Below are 18,575 nucleotides of genomic sequence, written 5' to 3' on the forward strand. Positions count from 1 at the left end.
CGTCGGCAGGCCAGCCCCACCAGCACAGAGGGGCAGCAGAGTCTGGACTTTTCCTTCGGCTGGCATGCTAGTTTAAGAGTGGGTGATTTTTTTCCTCCCCCTCCTGCAGCACTCCTGCTGCTCATGGGGATTCAGCAAGAGCAGCGAAGCCACGTGGAGCGTGGTGCCTGGCTCCCGTCCCACCAGCAGAGAGGAACCCTACCTATCCCAGGCTCCTGCTCACACCGGCCACATCAGCTGGTGGTCAGCTTGGGTTTGCAGCTTATTTCTGGCTTTTCCTCACACATGGCTAACAGTTAATGTAACAGAAATTGAAAAAAAAAATAATCAGTGCAGCCAGGGCTAAAGGTCAAAAGAGGGATGCTGGCAGCTGGGCATGCTCTCAAGGCACGGCAGCAAGAGGGGGCATCTTCACTGCCCATGGGGGAAGGCTAAAAAAAGAAATAAATCTCACTACTTCTCTTTCCCTCAACCACAGATTTAACTCCCTGTGCCTTCTGCTTGTTTCTTGCTATCTAATTCAGTTTCCTCAGACGACTGTTTCAGGGCAGAAGGCCGGCGTGGGGGGTGTGCCGGTCACTCAGCCCTCGGCCAGCCGCACCCCCGTGCTCCCCGCACCCAGCCTCTGGCCCTGGTTGCTCCGTACACCAGGACGGAGACACAACCAAGGGCATGTTACAAACTCCACTGCAGGTTAGGAGATAAGCAGCCCTCCCTTAATGAGGACATGATACACCTGGCAAAGTCTAACCCTCGTGGGAAACAACAGGCTCTTTCACCGCAAGGTGCTGGCACAGCCGGGAGCAGCCGTGGGACCGAGGGAACCACGGATGATAAATCAGCTCAGCACCAGCAGCCATAGGAAGCTGCCAGGGGTGCGGGGCTGCCCCCATGAGCCCCACACTGATGGGGCAGCCCCACAATCAGCTGCTGTTGGGATGCCCCAGGTCGGATCCACCAGCAACTGCAGCAGGAGAACAAATCTGGAGGGCGTCTTTGCTAAAACTGGCTTTTTCAGGGAGGCTCAGGTGGGGCCGGCAGCTCTCCAGCGCCGAGGGGAAAGCTGCCTTTCTGTCCCTGCTATCTGCCGAGGCAAGCACATCCCGGAGGGAAGGGGCAGCATTACCACACCGAGAGACCTCTGCTTGCTGCTTGGGAGGCAAAGCCCCTACTGAAAGGAGCCAAATCTTTACTGTTCATATCGAAAGGTGCTGAATTATTAAGGAGAGGAGCTATCTTAAGGCTACAGGTGTACAGATGGCCGGTATTAAGTGTAATGGAGCTCTGATGGAAAACCGCCTGATCGCCGCAGGACGGTTCCTCAGCTGTGGAGCAACACCAAGCAGCCAGAGTGTGGTACATATCATCACCACCCCAGGGAATTACTGGGTTTGGCAGTCCATTGCAGCCTTTGGGAGCATTACAGCAAGCATCGATGGGGAGATACCCCCTCCCACCCTGTTCTACAAGAATATCCACAATCCAGCCTTTGCTTTTTGCTGGATGAGGCCAAAACAGCCTTTCCCTCTCTCAGCAGAGCAGTGAAACAGGCTTTGGTAGCCTCCAAAGAAAAAGCCCTTCTGAGCACTAGGTGAGACCCACCAGCGGTACCTGGCAGAGGGAAACACCAGCACCCTGCGTGGCGCTTGCGAGACCTGCGCGCAGCAGAGGTTTAAGCAGGTGCCACGTGTAGAGCCCGAGGCTTAGCATCCCTGACAGGCTGGGACACACGCGTGCGCCGCTTGTTCTGTAAAACTTGGGCTGTTTGTCAGCAATGAAGAAACCCTCAGTACCCTGGAACCAGATTTCTTCCCGCCCTCCCACTTCCACGTGACTAAGGTCATGTAAGAGCCGGCTGTTGTTTCCAAGCCTCCTGAATTTGCCAAAATTAGGCTGGATTTGTGGAAACTGGCTTCCTGAGACCTCGGGCACTTCCTGCTTCGAACACCAGGCCAAAAACAACACAGCAGGGCCTGCTCTCCCAAATTTTGGTATGACTCCTTTAGTCCCACAGGGAGCCACAAGTTACAAAACTCCTTGGTTTTGAAATCCCAAAGGTCAAATATTTTGGCTTTTTCAGGGCTGCTCAAGCAGAACATCGCTATGACACTGGGTACTGGAACATTTCGGAAGTCGATACCTCAAAGAAACATCATCTTCTGGTTGCTAACACTGGCACCAGATGATCCTTTGCTATTAAATGGCACCCTGAGGTCAAAAGCATCTCACCTAACACTGAGCACCTGCTAGAGCTATGGCCACTCGGTACAGGGGTCACCCAGTAACTCTTTTTGGGACCTGAAGATTAGGAAAGGATGTTACAGCAGACTGCCCTGCTGTGCTAGGACAGCACAGCCTTTGCTCTAAGACCTCGTAATCAAATACAAGATGAACAAGAAAGACGAAATAACCAGGGTGGAGAGGAAGCCAAGGGCTGAAGGAAGGTGTGATGTGTACCAGAGCTGCAGGGACTGAGGCTTTCTATTCCTAATTAACGGACTTACTTGTCTTATTTTCTGCTTTAAAGACTGTAATAACCTCTTAAATACAGAAGGCTCCTCCCTGGCTATGTACACAGCCAGCCTGGCACCACCATCCATCTCAGCTACATTGCCACAGGTTATATTTTCAGAACCGTTTGATGGGTGGATTAATGGCTGCCTTTTTATTGCCAGCTCCTCAGGGTTTTTTGGGGGTTTTTGTGTTTTTTTGTTGATGGTTTTTTTTTTTTTTTTTGGGGGGTGGGGTGGGGAGTAATAATAAATATATATATATATATATGAGGCTTTCAAGTGTCATGAACATGACTAAAAAAAGCCAAGATTTTTTTTTTTTTTTAAAAAAGGAATCTGTAGGGGGTTTATTTGCTCCTTAGTTTGAGAAATGTGAAGCTTGTAGGCTCATTTTTCACACTTCCCCACACACAACCCTCAGGCCTGGAAAGATACTTTATTATTTTTAAATGAAAACGTGGGATTTTTCATAATTACATGGCTCCAAGCTCTGGAGCTTTACTGAAGTAACAACTAACTGTGTGTGCTTGCCAGTTGCTACCCTGTGCAGCCACCTGCGCAGAAATCTTCAGGTTTCCATCACATTTAAGATGAAGAGCAAGGTCTCTTATCTCTTTAGGGCTTTGAGAAGTAATATTTAATATGAAAACCGTAGACATTATTTACAAATAATTGTGATTGTTGATACAGGTTTGATGTACGAAACAAATTGAAAAGGATAGTGGTTGGGGTTTTTTTGTGTTTTTTTTTTTTTTTAAAAAAAGTTATCACTATCAAGAAGGAAACTACCCAGATTTAAAAGTCTCCCTGTAGGTAAAACAAACAAAACCCCAGTGGGATGCAGATGAAGGTCTGGGCGCAGACTAAGGGGAAGACAGCAAATGCCATGCACAGTGCTAGAGCTGGGAAGGGGGGGAAAAAGATCCATAAATAAAAATATTCCCGACTTGCTTTCTGTCCGTCACCCTGCAGAACTGCAGCAAAGCAGCGCTTCCATCAGAAATCTCCCGTCTGAGCTGATCCTTCTCATAGTGGAAATCCAGCCTCGCCGAAGGACAGGGAGGGATTATTTTAACCTCTCCTTCAGAGCCAAGTCTCCAGCTGCGCTGCAACATGCAGCATGCTGATCTGATGCTGTTACTGCTACGGCACAGCTCCAGCCCTTGCTCCCGGTCCCACCCAGCCCACGGCCGTGCGGCTCTGACCACGGAGCGCTCCTGCTGCGGACCGATCCGAGATGGCCCCTTGCACTTACCCGCTCCGGCCAGAATGACTCAGCCTCACCCTGGCTTGCTGACGCCGCCTGTTATTCTTCAGAAAACCAGGGTGACATGAGTCATTTGGTCACACCAGCATGAGGCGAAACACTTTGGGCTCCCTGCAGCTGGCATGGATCGTCCTCACCTCACCGGCTGCGACAGGGCCACGCGCATCCTCTGTGGTCCCTGTGCCTGGAAGCACCTGGCTGTGCCATGGGGACACATCTGCCTCACGAGATATGAGACGTGTACCAGGGATGCACCAGTGTGCTCACAAGGGATGCCCACATCCCCACCAGCAGCAGCAGGGGAGCATGCCTTCTACTGCAGCTCCTTTCAGTGGGGGGCACCTGTAGGAGCCCAGTCCTGCCAGCATTGTATTTCCCACACCGGGCAGGGCTGGCTGCTGTGCTGCAAGGGTGCACGGGAGGAGGGGTATCCCTGCCAGGGCCACCCCCTCCCAGCTGCACCCAGGGGCTGCTGCAGGTTTTGAGGCTGATGACAGGGAGGGGGATTGCTGACGGGGCCCACGACAGGGAAGCAGCAGCCCAGGCACCGTCCCCAGTGCTGAGCCAAGCTGTGCCAAGTGCCAGTGATGCATCCCACCAACAGCCCACCGCTCTTTGTGCCCTGGCCACCCGTCCCAGTGAGCGCTGCCTTCAAAAGTCATGCCACCCAGGGTCGGGCTGACTTGCTGACACAGGGCATACCCTTGCTCAGCAATTATTTTTGATGCAAGTAGCATTTGCATGCTAATTACTCTGCCTAAGTAACACCATGTGTGCAGTAAGGAGTGAGTGCTTTTCCCCTGATCTGAAATAACTCCATTTATAGACAAGCTCTTGGAGATGGATAAGGCTCAAAGCAGATACCAAGGTACCGCCTACATTTCCCACACAGCATCACCTTGACTTTGCAGGTCCATTATGTGGGATCAGGGGAGCCCAGGGACACCCCTTGTCAGGGCAAGAGAGCAGAAGCACTGTGCTAAGTAACACAAGGTCCCCCACACACCAGCTACCCTCCTGCGTGGACTTTTCTTCAGGTTGGCCCAGCGTCAGCTGCCTCCCTGAGCTGGTATCTGGGCAGGTGGGAAGGAATTTGGACCCAGTGGATCCGATTACCAGCGTGCAACCGCTGCTGCTAAGGAGGCACACGCCGCCATCCATCGCAGTGCTAGCAAGCCAAAAGTCTGGTGTTGGGACTAGCAATTGCATTCAAAGCGCCTGGCTGCATCTGGCCCCCGCGCTGGCTGAGGATGCCTCGCTCCCAGCGAGGTGGCTGCAGTGCTCAGCAACCTGGAGCCAGCACCGCCGTCTGGGGAAGGGGGAGGGGGGGGGCACACTGAGCTCTACTGGGTTTGAAAGCTCTTCCAGAGAGAAGGAATAGAAGGGAGCAGTGTAAAAGGCTGCTGAGAAATATTTAAATATTTCCGTTTCCAACATAACTTGAGCGATTTGGAGTGGAAAGTTTCCATTGCCCAATAAACCTAGCACACTCATTTAAAAGCAAAAGGAAAAAAAAAAAATAGGACAACTTTTGATGTTGGCTTGAGGAACATAACAGCGCAGTGGAGGCAGTGACGCACACCACCCATGAGCAGGTACATGATGTTCTTGGCCCAGGATGGGGCCAAGGAGTGGCATGGGGCAAGCATGGGGCAACCGGTGCGTTCACTGCCCAGGGAGAGCCTGCTCAGCTGTGCTGGCACAACTGATGCAGAGGAAAATTTAGGCTTGGATCAGAGCAGGTGGAAAAAAACCCCATGCACCTTTGGGTGAAAATTAAAATGCATGAGAAGCTTTTCAGGAAGTTTTTTTGTGGAGCACCCAAGTCTGAAGCAATGCTCCACATTACCTGGCTGTGAGGGCAAATTCAGTCCAGGGGTGCAGACGCGCTCAGCTGTGGCTTCTGCCCAGGAAGGGCAGCTTTTACTTTGGGCAGTTACCTACTGCCTGGGCAGGGGTGGCACTGGGGCTGGGTTACCCCGAACACAGGAGCCCTCTGCTTAAAGCACAGGTAGCAGGACGGAGGCTCAGCTCTACCTGCCCAAGGTCCTTCTGCCAGTCCCCACAAGTGGGGCCTGTTCCTAATGGTATGTTTTCCAGATGGCCACGTTCCCCATATGAGGTTTCGGGGAGAAAGGAGAAGGTTTATGTCCATGGACTGCTATATTCAAGCAGCCCTCAGCCACCCTGATGGCTCGCAAAGGTGGAATCTGGGGAGGGAAGCTGCCAGGGGAGCTCGCAGCCCCAGGGCAGGTGCCCAGAGCCAGCCCTTGCCCGGAGGGGTGGGTGGCAGGGGTGGATGGCAGGGCTGCAGTGTACCCCAACAGCTGCTGCTCTCCCACAGACCGGGACCCCCAGGTACATGGTGCAGCACCAGTGCAGGTGAAAGAGGTCTTCTTCTGCATCCCTCGGAGCATCCTCACAGGCCTCCCCGCTTGTGACTGCCTGCAGCCCTCCCTGGTGCTTTCCGTGTGCCACCGGCACCTCTGTCAGAAAATCCTTTTCAGTATTAAAGCCACTTCAGTGCCAGAATGCTGCTCCCCTCACCCCGCTTCCCCTTTGCCCAGCCTCCCCCCAGCAACACGGTGTGGTTCTGCAGCCGGAGGAGCTTGCACAGGGACCATGGGCACAGGGGCTGGGGAGCCGGGGGCTGCTTGCAGCGGATAAGGGCACACGTGTGCAAAGTAAGTAAATAGAGCAGGACCCCCGGCAGCATCTTCTGTCTCAGTGCTGAAGAGACATGGGGCACAAGGGAGAACACAATCAAGGTAACCTGGAGCCCTCCCAGCCCCTTCTCCCTGGTGCCCACTGCTCTTCCAGGGGGAGAAGGGTGGGGGGATGCACTGCGGCACTTGGGAGGGATTGCACAAGTGGGCACACACCAGCCTCTACAAGCTCAGGGAGCGGAGGAGGGGACCTCTTCCTGGAAGGCTGCGGGAAGAGCTTGAACTGCAGGAGCTGCACACCCACTGTCACCCTGATGGACACCGGAGCACCCAGCTGCCCCCAGCGGAGCGATGCCCTGCCTCTTGATGGGGGCAAAATAAACGCAGGGAGGTGCCCCTCTAACTGGGAGATGCAGCTGCAGCACAGAAATCACCCCCAAATACAGCTTTAGGCACAGGCAGCCATGGCAGGGCTCTACCTGCGCTGGCCAGACCAGGTGGCAGAGGGGGCTTTGCTCCCCTGCACCCGTTCACATGCTGCCGCTGTGTTTCTGGGCAGGTAGCGATGGGGGTCCAGGTACTCATATAGCTGCCTGCCCAGGCTAGAGAAGCAGAATTACTGCAAATACTGCTATTTCTGGTCAGTCTGAGAAATAGCATCTTTCCAGTCGCTCCTGCTCTCTTGCAGGGCTACCTTTTAGAGAGAGGCCAGGGCAGTAGTGCATGCAACGCTCTCCTCGTGATAGTCTCGCATTTGTAGCAAGAAACGATGGAAAGCTATTTACATCCGAAGCACAAGAAACATTGCAGACAGAGCACTGCAATTTGACGAGAGATGGCTCTATAATCACCAAGAAGGGTTTAAACAAACAAACAGAAAAGAAACCATCCCATTACCAATATTGAATAACAACGGAAACAAAAAATAACACAGCGTCACTAAGAGCAGCAGCAGCTTTTCTGAGTACAGGAGCAGCCGTACAGTCACGGATGACTTTCTCAGCTCAGCAGATGCTAAGGAGTCAGGCCACAGGACTGGGCCCAGGTCTGCCTCCCACCCCCTGCTGCATCACCTCAGACAAGCCACTGGCCACCCTTTTGCCCCATGCACCCATACAAGCAAGGAAAAGCCTAGAATATGCACCACTGCAGTCACGCCTCCCTCCCCCTCCTAAAGTGATACACTTGGCACAGTACTACCTGTGCCAAATGGCCGTGCTTGGAAGGAGAAACTACAGCTCCTCCACCTCAAAAGTCCTGCTAAACCCAGCTCAAGCCTTACCCAGTTCTTGCAGGTTCTGAAAGGTGGGATGATGCTCACAGTGCATTTGTCTTGCCTGGACGAGGGAGAGGAAAGGGTCTGAGGTTGCTTTTGGGGATATGGTGATGAACTGAAGGGAAATGGAAGGAAGAAAATGAGGGAGTCCAGGTGATTTTAATGGTCATCTTCTTTCAAAGCACTACCATGTGTCTTACATCACAAGTGTTTCAAATGAGGCTCCAGCACCTGCATTGCATTTGACCAGGGTTGTATTATAGGGCTTTTCCAGCTCGTAAGAGCAGACCACTGGAAAAAAAATCAATAAAAGCTAAGTTTGAATTGCAGCCTCTTATGGAATGGTGTTTATGTTGAGCTGTTGTCCAGTGTATGCAAGTAAGAACCATTATATTGTTTCTACATAGCTCTGCTCTCAGCATTACAAGACTCTTGCTGGGCTGACGTTAGTGCTTCCGTCTATTAAGCCCTATACTTTGGCACATATTGTAGTTTTCCTTTATTAATGGTCACAGACCAGATCAGTCTCCCTGTGAACCGAGAAGGGGATGCGCCTGTTCATACTTCTAATTTTTTTGCAAAATTTCAATGTAGGCTTAGCACAGCAAGTGTGTGGGTACCTGAGCAGCCTGGCAGAGCTATGCCTGCAGTGCCCTGGGCGCAGGGTAAAACAAGAATGCATCTTAGGGCTCTCTCAGACTACTTTAGGCTGTATTTTAACTACTGAGTATTGCCAAAATTTCTATTTGTTTTCCAAGGTGTTTCCTGCTCGGAAAAACACCCCAGACCCCAGTGCCCTCCTGTTCACTAACCACACATTGCACAGAGCTTGGAGAACAAATGCTGGGTTTGGATGCTAGCATGTTTGTCATAAATTACATGTATTTTGGATGTAAACAGTGATTATTTGCTGAACCGTTGGTTTTCGGTTTTTGTTTTCTTGTTTTGAGTGTAGACTTAAGGTTCAAAGCAATTCAATTTGAGAACACCAAGGGTGGCCTTTGCTGTGGTTTCCTAAGTAAAAGGAGAAAGTTAAATACTGTAACACAGACAGGGATGTGGTCCTCTGCTTTGCGTGCAAAAACTCTGGTCTCATTAAATCCTAGCAAATGAAGACAACCAGTTGCTACAGCTTCTCTGTGCTGTGATCACATTAATGGCTTTGCCTGGTGAGGCTGCTGCCACCTCCGTGTCCAAGCTGCTCGCACATCCCAGCCTCTCAGTCCAGCTCGCCACGTGGCTGTGGCACACACTGCGGGCAAAGCCGGGATCATCTCAGGTCCTGGCTCTTGTTTCGGAGGGTTTTTATACAGCTTTTGAAGCACACTAATTTGCCAGAGGGTTGGTATCCGTGGTTTTGGGTGGTGTTGTCCCATTGTCATAGGCCACAAATCCGTGTGTATCGTGGGGTTTGACTTTATCGGCTGTGATGTCTCTCCGCTGTGCCTCAGGTTCCTCTCTGTCAGTGCCTGGGGAATCTGACTGAAACCATTTTCAATAAGTTCTTGTCTTGCAGCAGCTCCAAGAGGCTTAATAAAACCCGGGGGCCTCTCTGCGTGGGGGCTTTAGTAGGATCACTGCCTTTAACAGGAGGGCAGTGCCTGGGTACAGGTGACCTTATCTGACAAAGTCACCAGGGCAGCAGGAGGACAGTTTGATGGGGTCGGTCTCCTTTGGTCTCCTTCTCTCAGCAGCGTGCTTTACGCCGCGCTTACGGGGGCAGTCGCCTTTGGTTCCAGCTGGTTGCACCGGCAGAGAGAGCTTGGGCTCTGTCCTGAATGTGTGTTGCCCATGTACCTATAGGGAACGATGAAGGAAAATACAGCCTAGGTCGGCTAGATTGGTACCTACGTTGCATAATCTATACTTAGGCACATTGCATATGCTCATCATCACTTATTAAAACTTTCAGCAAGATCTGAGAGGCCTTTGCTGAGAGAAGCCTCTTTCATCATCAAGGATGCTTTTGGGAACATGCAGTACCACAGAGGGAGCAGCTCATGAGGGCACATCACTGCTTTCACCCCGTGCAGCACTGACTCAGCCAGCCAGAGTGGGATTTCTGCCCCTGCTCCCCTCCCACCATGGCTGGACACTGAGCACAAAAGTCTCCAAGAAAAGAGCTCCAAGGGCTCTGCCTCTGGAGCAGCTTCCCTGCTCCTTCTGGAACTTTCCCAAAGTCAACATGTTGTGCAGAGGTGGCAGGGGCAGCCCAGGACCCTGGCTGGCCCGCAGGGAGCAGTGAGCATCCCCCCACCCTGCTGCAAGGTTAAAGAGTGTCACGGCCAGATTTATGTTTTCCCATTGTGCAAGTGCCCTTTCTCGGTTTCTGTCAGGCACCAGGAGGGGAAGACGGTCTGTCGCCGCCTCTTTATTTTTTAGTTGTTAATGTTGGATGTGAGTTCCCCAAAGCCATACACCGAGCATCTGGTGCTGCCATCCCCTGCGTGCTGGCACTTCATCATCCCAAACCAGGGGATGTCGTTAGCGGTCTGCGTGGCTGTAGCACTCGTGAGGAGCAAGGTGTAAATTTCTCTCCATCTGCTCCCCAGCAGGTACATCCCCATCACCCCAGAAGTCTTCTTGGGTGGCTGGAAAGGCTCTGGCAGCTTTCCAGCTGTTTAGATCAGGATGTTCTCCATTACTCTGAGGTTTCGCTGGGGGTTTGCATTGTGTGAAGCTTCAGGAAGCACAATGAAACTGGAGATCTTTCTATGCCAGCCTCCTGCCCTGAAGTTCTTAGTCTCTAGGGAATGGAGAGCAGACAAAGGAGAAGGAAGAGGGTAGAATATGAGAGTGAAAAATCAAGCTAATGAGAGAATATATATTATTAAGTGTATCTCCAGGATGAGTAATGGACAGATTGTGGGAAATGAGCTTCCAATGGTCTTGGGCACAGTTTTAAAAATTGTATATAATCATTTTTATTTCCACTTGTTTGATAACTGTTTACTTCGTGTGGGGTAGGACGCAGCCTAGCCACCATTTTTGAAAGCGGGTATGTTTGTATGTTCCCACTGGTGATGATGGGACATGCATGTGATTTTGTGAGTGCACACACCTCTTCTGAACCTGCAGCTCCCCTGAGCCGAAGGAATTCTCCCTACAGATTTTGCCCCCTCTTTGGCTTTGACTGTCCATTGACTAAGGGGAAAAAACAAGACAGTGATTCCCGAGCTGTGCTATGGCAGCCAACACTTTAAAAAATCCTTTTGGTAGAGTTCGGGATACCTGCTGCCCATTGTGATGCCCATGGAGGTGACTGCAGAGACCTGAAGCCGGTGATAGCTGAGGTCTCTCCACCGGACCTGCCTGTTAAAGGGGCTCAGGACAGAGAGCAGAGCTGCGCTGACCTATGGCAACATTTCTTTCTGGTGGCACAGATGCCAGAAATCCATCTGCGTGGTGCCTTTCCCCACCTGCCAACTTTGCTCTTATTGCTACTTTTAATACTAGCCAAGCTGGCTGCGAGGAGCTCACAGAAGACCTCCCAGCTGTACACTCACACTGCGGGGCTCCTGCTGCCTTGTGGAGGGTGTCTCCTGTCCTCACACTGCTGCAGGACTCCTAGGGTGCTGTGCTAAATGCACTGGAGCGGGAAGGAGCTGGGGAACAGCAGTTCAGCTCAAGGACCTGGGCCTCCAGCACAGAGATAATGAGGATTAAGTGGCTGGTGCCAAGGGCATCCCCCTCCCACAGGCACCACACTCGGGTGCGTACGCAGCTTTGGCTCTGGCATCATTTACACCCCCGGTTTTCCTTCCCCAGGCAAGCCCCCTATTCAAGCCCTCATTGGGGAAGCAAAGCGGAATGAACCCACCCTGTGACGGGCTGGCAGCTGCAGAGCCACCCCCAATTTCAAAGTGGGTGCTAAAAGCCTTCTGCTCAAAATGGTGCAGGGAGCCAGGGAAACAAACCCTCCCCAGCTCCAGCATCTGCCATCGCTCTCTGCCCCCCTCGCCACCCCAGGCAGAGGCAACTCTGCACTGTCACACAAAATTAAACTTTCTCTTTATTCTCCAGCCTAATCTCTCCCTCCACAATATGATCCTGAGGTTTAATCTGATTATGATCCTTCATATCACACTATAATAAATGGCACCGGCTGCCAAGCTAAGTAGTTAATGAGATACCGTGTCAGCTATCAAACGAAGCGCGGAGGAGATAATGGTGAACAAAGGCATTGCTTGCTCAGTCCCATCCCTGGCCGTGCTGCACGGGCTGCAAGGAAACGCTCATGCCACTAATGTGCCTCTTGGAAAAGAAAACCTTCCTTTCTGCAAGAGTTTTGATGCAGAATTGTGCTTTTCCAGGCAGGGTGGCGGACGCTGCGGGAGGTACGGACACAACATTTGCTGGCCACCGGGGTCTGAACACAAGGTAGAGAAAATGCGGTTTGTCTTTGTTCGGATGTTGTTACATCTGATCTAAACATAACAGCCTGAGATGTATCGCGTGGTGAATCGATACTGTTGTTTGTTAATCCAAATGCAATCAGACGTTGTTTTTTTCTTCCTGCCTCCATAAGAGCCACCCTTCCCCCTCAGAACTGCAGCCATAACGTAATTCCCTCTCATCGGCTAATGGCATTCATAAATTACGCTCAAGACCTATTGTTCATTTAATCCTTTTTTCTGCTATTAGCCCTGGTCACCGATCTGTTGCCTCTCCAGTCTCTAGTGTTTTAATGACACAGCTAGAAAACAGCCCAACTCTTCAGCTCGGTGGTAAAAAGCTGGATTTGTGTTCCAAGGAGGGACGATGTCTGCCCCTGGCTTGGGGGGAAGAAGTGGGGGGAAAACACAGCCCAGAGCTGGCTGTCGGCTGGGGGGGCCAGAGAGGGACAGGCTGAAACAGACTCATCGATCCTGGCCTCAGCTCGGGTCTCCCAGAGATGATGAATCTGTTGGCTCACAGCCTTGGGAATTCAGTCCACTTCCCAGGCAACCAGACCATGGGAGCCTTTCAACAGCCTAACCTGGTTTGCCAAGGGGAATCATTGACCGTAGTGGCTCCTCCTTTGAAGTCGCAGTTATTTTTTAGGGGAACGGGACCCTGGGGTGTTCTTTCCAGTTCAGCACCGGGGATATGCTGCATAGATTGGGACTGTGTGACATGCCATTATAGGAGATACTGATGAGACCCCATCTGGACCACTGCAAACCACCCTGGTTATCCATGCTGAGACGAATTACACTTGGTGCAGAGTGGGACTGGAACGGAGTTTTTTTTTAGCAGAGAAAAAGAGACCGTAGGAGTTTGGCATATCTAGTTCTACTCAGCTAAAGCCAAGGGAGCTTATGATTCCTCTTGTGATGGTTGCACAAACAACAGACCCAACAGAGGGAGAGCAGCAGCTTGATCTGTGTAGGCACAAACCAGACAACCCTGTGAACATATTTAGGCTGGAAGTTCAAAGACAGCTCCTAGTGACCTGTGTGGGTCCGAAACAGCCTGCTCGCCCAAGGAGTGGGGTGAAGTATCTGCCTTTGAAAGAGCTCTCAGCTCATTTGGGGGAAAGGACCAGAGAGAACTGTGGATAAATTCGTTGGCTGATGAGAACCCTCCCAGCTATATGTCCTTGCCCTTTTAAAAGGGGATCGCAGGAATTCACCACTTGATGTTCATTTCCTCAACTATTCTTTTTGTGAGGGATTTTTAAAATTTCCCCTGAGCTGTGTTTTCTTTTTGGTTCATTACTAGCTCGGAACTGGACTTTCATAGGCTCCCTAGAAATACTAAAACTCCTTCCCTGGAAAGCATAGCCTTGCACGCTTGCATGCACCCTTGCCCCTCAGGTCCCCCAGCTGTGTCAGTGACAATAGTGGCACCAGGAGGGGCTATGGCCTGGCCTTTGCTGCTGGGATGTGTTGCAGAAGCAGATGGGTGTGAGGCTGCCTGCAGCTGCGGCTGAAGGGCTTTTGGCTCTTTGGGTTGCTGGATAACGAATGGTACTCATCATCTCCTCCCAGGCAACAGAGAAAACAGGACAGGCCAGGGGCAGCTGAGCCGTGGCTTGGGATCAGGCTCTGGAGCCATGGCTTGGGATCAGGCTCTGGACCACCCCACATGTAAGGTAGTGCCCTGCCAGGCTGCAGGAGGCACCATGCACGTTTCTCTGAGGTGTTGGCCTGGGTAGCTGCTTGATTCCAAAGGCGGCTTCTCTAAGAAAGGAAACAAAAAGATGTTTAGCTTTCTAATCCAGAAAACTTGAAGTTGCACAAGCCACAGTTGTGCAGCTGGTAATTACTACCACCCCAGGGAAGCCTGAGAAGATGCCATTCTTTTTTCTAATTACCACAAAGCCTTTCAATCTGATTAATTCTTTCCTTGATGCATTTCCTTGTAATTTCTGTTTGAGGATGCTAAGGGTAAATTAGAGAATCTTTCCTGTGGAAAATACATTTTGCACTCTCCGCAGGCCTGGGCTCTGGTAGCATCTGTGCATTCCTCATCACCCATCTAGGAGATGCTTCCAAAGCCAGGCTCTGATCCTGTCTTTTCTTTCAGACCAAAGGCGTTGCTTGGAGCAGAACTGACAAATACCTGCATCAATCAGAAAGCATTCTCCATTTCTTTGTGCTGCAACGGCTTGGGTCAGAACAGGCTAAAATACATCTGCTACCTGGAGCTGTTTAATTTCTGTTGAAACTTGACGTATTCCTTCAGCCAGAGAAGTCAGACCCCAATGACGTCAAGAGCACCACACACCTGTGGTGCTGGCAAATGCTGACTTGGCAGGGCAAGTGTGATCCCTTGGGATGTTTGGAGCATTGCTGCTGTGTCAGTGTCTCATGTGACATTGCAAGGGCCTCAGAGGAGAGTCCGGGGCAGGAGGTGGGGGGTGGGAATAATAATAAAAAATCTATTTATCCTCAAAACCAGTAATCCCAGCATTGTTAAGGAGGAAAATATTTTGTGTGAAGGCAGAATTAGCCTGCTATCTTATTTATCACTGTCCGTGCCCCAATTTTGCTCTGAGAGGCCAGGCTGCTCCCACTAGGAATGCAGTTTGCAAGGTACCGTAAATTCATTGCTGGGCATCCCTCCAAACTAGAGATGGAGCATAAAGGGGTGTGTGTAGATGGTCTGTAATGGCCTCTGTGCACACCCGAGTCCCGTCACAAAAAGGAGAGGCGACGTACGCTCAGAAAACCTGTTCCAAGAAAAATCTTTCCTTGGAGGGGTGGGGTGTGTGACAGGACACAGGTGGACAACAGAAGGAGAAAAAGGGAGACAGAGGTGCCTGGGAGGTAGGCACACGTGGGAGTCCCGCACACATTGCCTTCTCCCCAGGCCCCTGACCCAGTCCCATGGAGAGAAGGCAGGACATGAGCTCTGATGGAGCAGGGTGGTGGCTATTCCCGCAAGTTCCCTCCTTCCCAGAACTCTGCCTACACTTTGCTTGTTGGTGCTCTCCCCAGACCAAACCCGTTGGGAATTGCTGCAAGTCCATCTTTTGCTGCAGAAAGCGATAAATCCATATTCTGGCTGTTGGAGCAGTTCCCGGAGTTTAGAGGCTTTTTACCTGAGCCTTGCTATTTATTAGAAAGCTCTCCCGTGGTCTCAATCCTTCTCTCCTTTTTGGCAACAGAATGTAGCATTAAATTAATCGAGTTCATTTGTCTCAGTTCAATGATGACTAACAAGATGCTGATTTTAAGAGCAAGCGAGATCCTGGATCCCTGTGGTAGTTTGAGAGAGACATTGCCCTCTAGTGACGTACAGGCGGGCGATGTAAAAGGATTAAAACATCACGAGTTTTGTGAGGTTTTATACGGTAACAGAGCAAGACATTTAAAATTGAAATTTCTGATGGAGCAATGGTGTCCACGGTGAGGGCTGGGAATGCCCCACAGCTGTAAGGAGGCCCTTAGCACCCACCAGGAACCATCTCAGCATCCCTCATCCCAGTTAAGGTTCCAGACGTGGCAGGACAGTGAGGATCACACCCTGGCCTCCTGCCCAGCCAACAGCTAGCAACAGGCTACCCTGAAGGAGCTACCTTTCAAATACCTTGAAAAACACCCTCAGTGAGCGCTCAGGCTGAGTGCCATCACCTCGAGCCAAGGCAACAGTGGCCGAGAACTCAGCCATGAGTCAGACAGAATTCTCTCACAGTTGCTGTTTCATGTCTCCTGAGCAGAGGATTGCTGTAAATGCTCATTGCAACCCATGTCTCATCACAAATATGCATTTTAATTTCTTCCCCTTTTGTTTATGTGAATGCTTTGGGAGTGTCTGTTGTTCTTAGGTGCTGTGCCAGACAGTTCCCTTTTGGCCACTGTGCACCCCTTCTTGTTTAAAGGCAATAATTCGGTAAAGGAGAGAAAGCAAAACTGAGAGATAAGCAAAAAGTCACAGCCAACCAGAAAGAAATCACAAAGACAAGAATTCTTCTTCTTTCCCTGATAGTGCCTTTGGGAGTCAGCAAATACTCATGAAAGCAATTAAAAAGAGAGGGAGAATGAATGGTCACCACCTTCCTTCCAGATGCTCTGAACGGGGAAAAAGCTTTTGGTTAAATTTAACATACTTCAAGGAACTCTGTATTTGTCAAGGTGCTCACTCTTTTAGAAAGAAAAAATAAAAATCTGAAACATAAAACTTATTCTGTAGCCAAAGCAGAATGTGATATCCTTATCTGGAGGAAAACCTTGTGATAAGGGCATAGTTTTGCAGTTAGGCTGGATGTATAAGTGAAAAGCTATTTGCAGAAAGTTTACTGTGACAAGAAATGCAACAAGTACATTGGCAAGTTTTTCTTGCCGGAGACGACCTGCACAATTCTCCTACCACCACAAAATATTGCCTCTCCAAAAAATCCCCACACACCGACCAGACCTGCCCTAGATGATATAAGATAGTATGTAGAACACCTCAAACCTATCTCTGAGATGGAATTATTTCTTGATTTCAACTACTTCAATGAACATATTCATTCTTCCTTCGAAGCCCTTTCCCTCACCCTTTGGTAGTGGCCAGCTGTGTCATGCCTTGCTGTTCTGGAGAGAGAGCTGGGGCTGGTTCCTGTGCCTTTGTGGTTAGTAGCAACGTACCTTCCAGGGCAGATATTGATTTTATATGATCACAACGATATTTGCTGTAGCAGCATATGCCAGCTGACGCATTTGCCTGTGTATCAACAAGAAAAGAGAGCAAAAAAATGATCAGACATGGCTCAAAGCAGGGCTCCATCGTTCTGTGCTTAGTGGCTTTGCTGATTTATTGCTGGTGGTGCGAGGCTGCTGCCCTGGCAGAGCAGCAGAACCTTCCACCCTGCGGCTCTGCAGCACATGGTGCATGCCCATGAGTTCTCTTCACAGCAGGCTGTGAACCACAGCAACCGAAGACTCTGATACGCAGCTGCAGCCAAGTTAAGATATCACCACTGAAATGCTTTTCCCCTGGCTACAGAGAGAGATAAATTCTTCAACAGACACAACTAAATCCCAAATGGATCATGCATCAGAGCAAAACATCAAACTTGGGATTAAGAGCCCTGAACATTTTTCACTGTCCTTTCAAACAGCTTTTGCCCTCCTCCAGCTTCAGAAGCCCTTCAGCCACGGGTCAAAAGCAAGATGGAACAGGAGACATTACTGCATTGTCCCAGCTGCCTGGCTCTGCTCAGCAGGGTGGCATCTCTTGGCTCTTTACCGAAATACCTCTGCCCACCAGAAACAGGAGAGCCACGTTTTCATGGGGGGGTGTCATCATGGAACTGTCACTTGTGCCCACTTGGAAACGAGCCTGGAGAACGAAGGTTTAGCAAGAGAAGTTACCTGTTCAAAGCTGCTCCACACAACATGGTTACCCATGTGGAAGGGTGACTTGGAGGGTACTGCCAGGTTCTGAGCAAAGAGGGTGCTAAGCAGAATAGGATAGAATAGCCTGTTCCAGCTGGGAGGGACCTCAGCGGCCACCCAGCCCCACGGCCTGGCCACTGCAGGGCTGACCACACGCTGCAGGTGGTGGTAAGGGCTCTGACCAAAGGCCTCACCCCCCGCCAGGCTCGGGGCAGCCACCACCTCTCTCGGAAGCCTGTCCCAGCGCCTGGCCACCTCTGGGTGACGAAAGGCTTCCTCGTGTCCAGTCTCAGCTCTGAACCGCTCCCGCGTGTCCCGTCGCTGGACCCCAGGGAGAAGAGCTCAGCACCTCCCTCTCCACCTCCCCTCCCCAGGGAGCTGCAGAGCGCCATGGGGTCGCCCCTCAGCCCCCTTCGCTCCAAACCAGACAGGCCCCAAGTCCCCAGCCGCTCCTCACAGGACACGAGCCCTGCGGCCCTTTCACCAGCTTTGGTCCCTCCTCTGGGCACCTTCGAGGACCTTCCCGTCCTTCTGAAACGGCGGGGCCCAGACCTGCCCCCGGCGCTCAGGGCGAGGCCGCGCCGAGGCTGGGCACAGCGGGGTGACCGGCTCCCTTGCCCGGCCGGTGATGCTGCGTGTGATGCACCCCAGGGTGCGGGTTGCCCGTGGCTGCCAGGGCACACTGCTGACCGATCCTGAGCCTGCTGCCCACCAGCACCCCGGAGCCCCTGCTGCAGGGCTGCTCTGCAGCCACTCCCCTCCCAGTTCACACTTGTGCCCGGTGCTGCTCCATCCCAAGTGCAGAATCCGCCACTGGGACTTGCTGGATTTCATCCCATCGGCCACAGCCCAAGGCTCCAATCTACCCAGATCCCTCTGCAAGGCCTCTTGTCCCTCAGGAGAGTCAACAGCACCTCCCAGTTCGGTACCATCAGCAAACTGGTGCGGTCAGCTCCTGCCCCCAGATCACTGATAAACACACTGACCAGAACCGGCCGTAGCACTGAGCCCTGAGGGGCACCGCTGGCCACCAGGCGCCAGCCA

Source organism: Falco cherrug, chromosome 5 (genome assembly GCF_023634085.1).
Source record: "Falco cherrug isolate bFalChe1 chromosome 5, bFalChe1.pri, whole genome shotgun sequence".
NCBI classification, from domain to species: Eukaryota; Metazoa; Chordata; class Aves; order Falconiformes; family Falconidae; genus Falco; species Falco cherrug.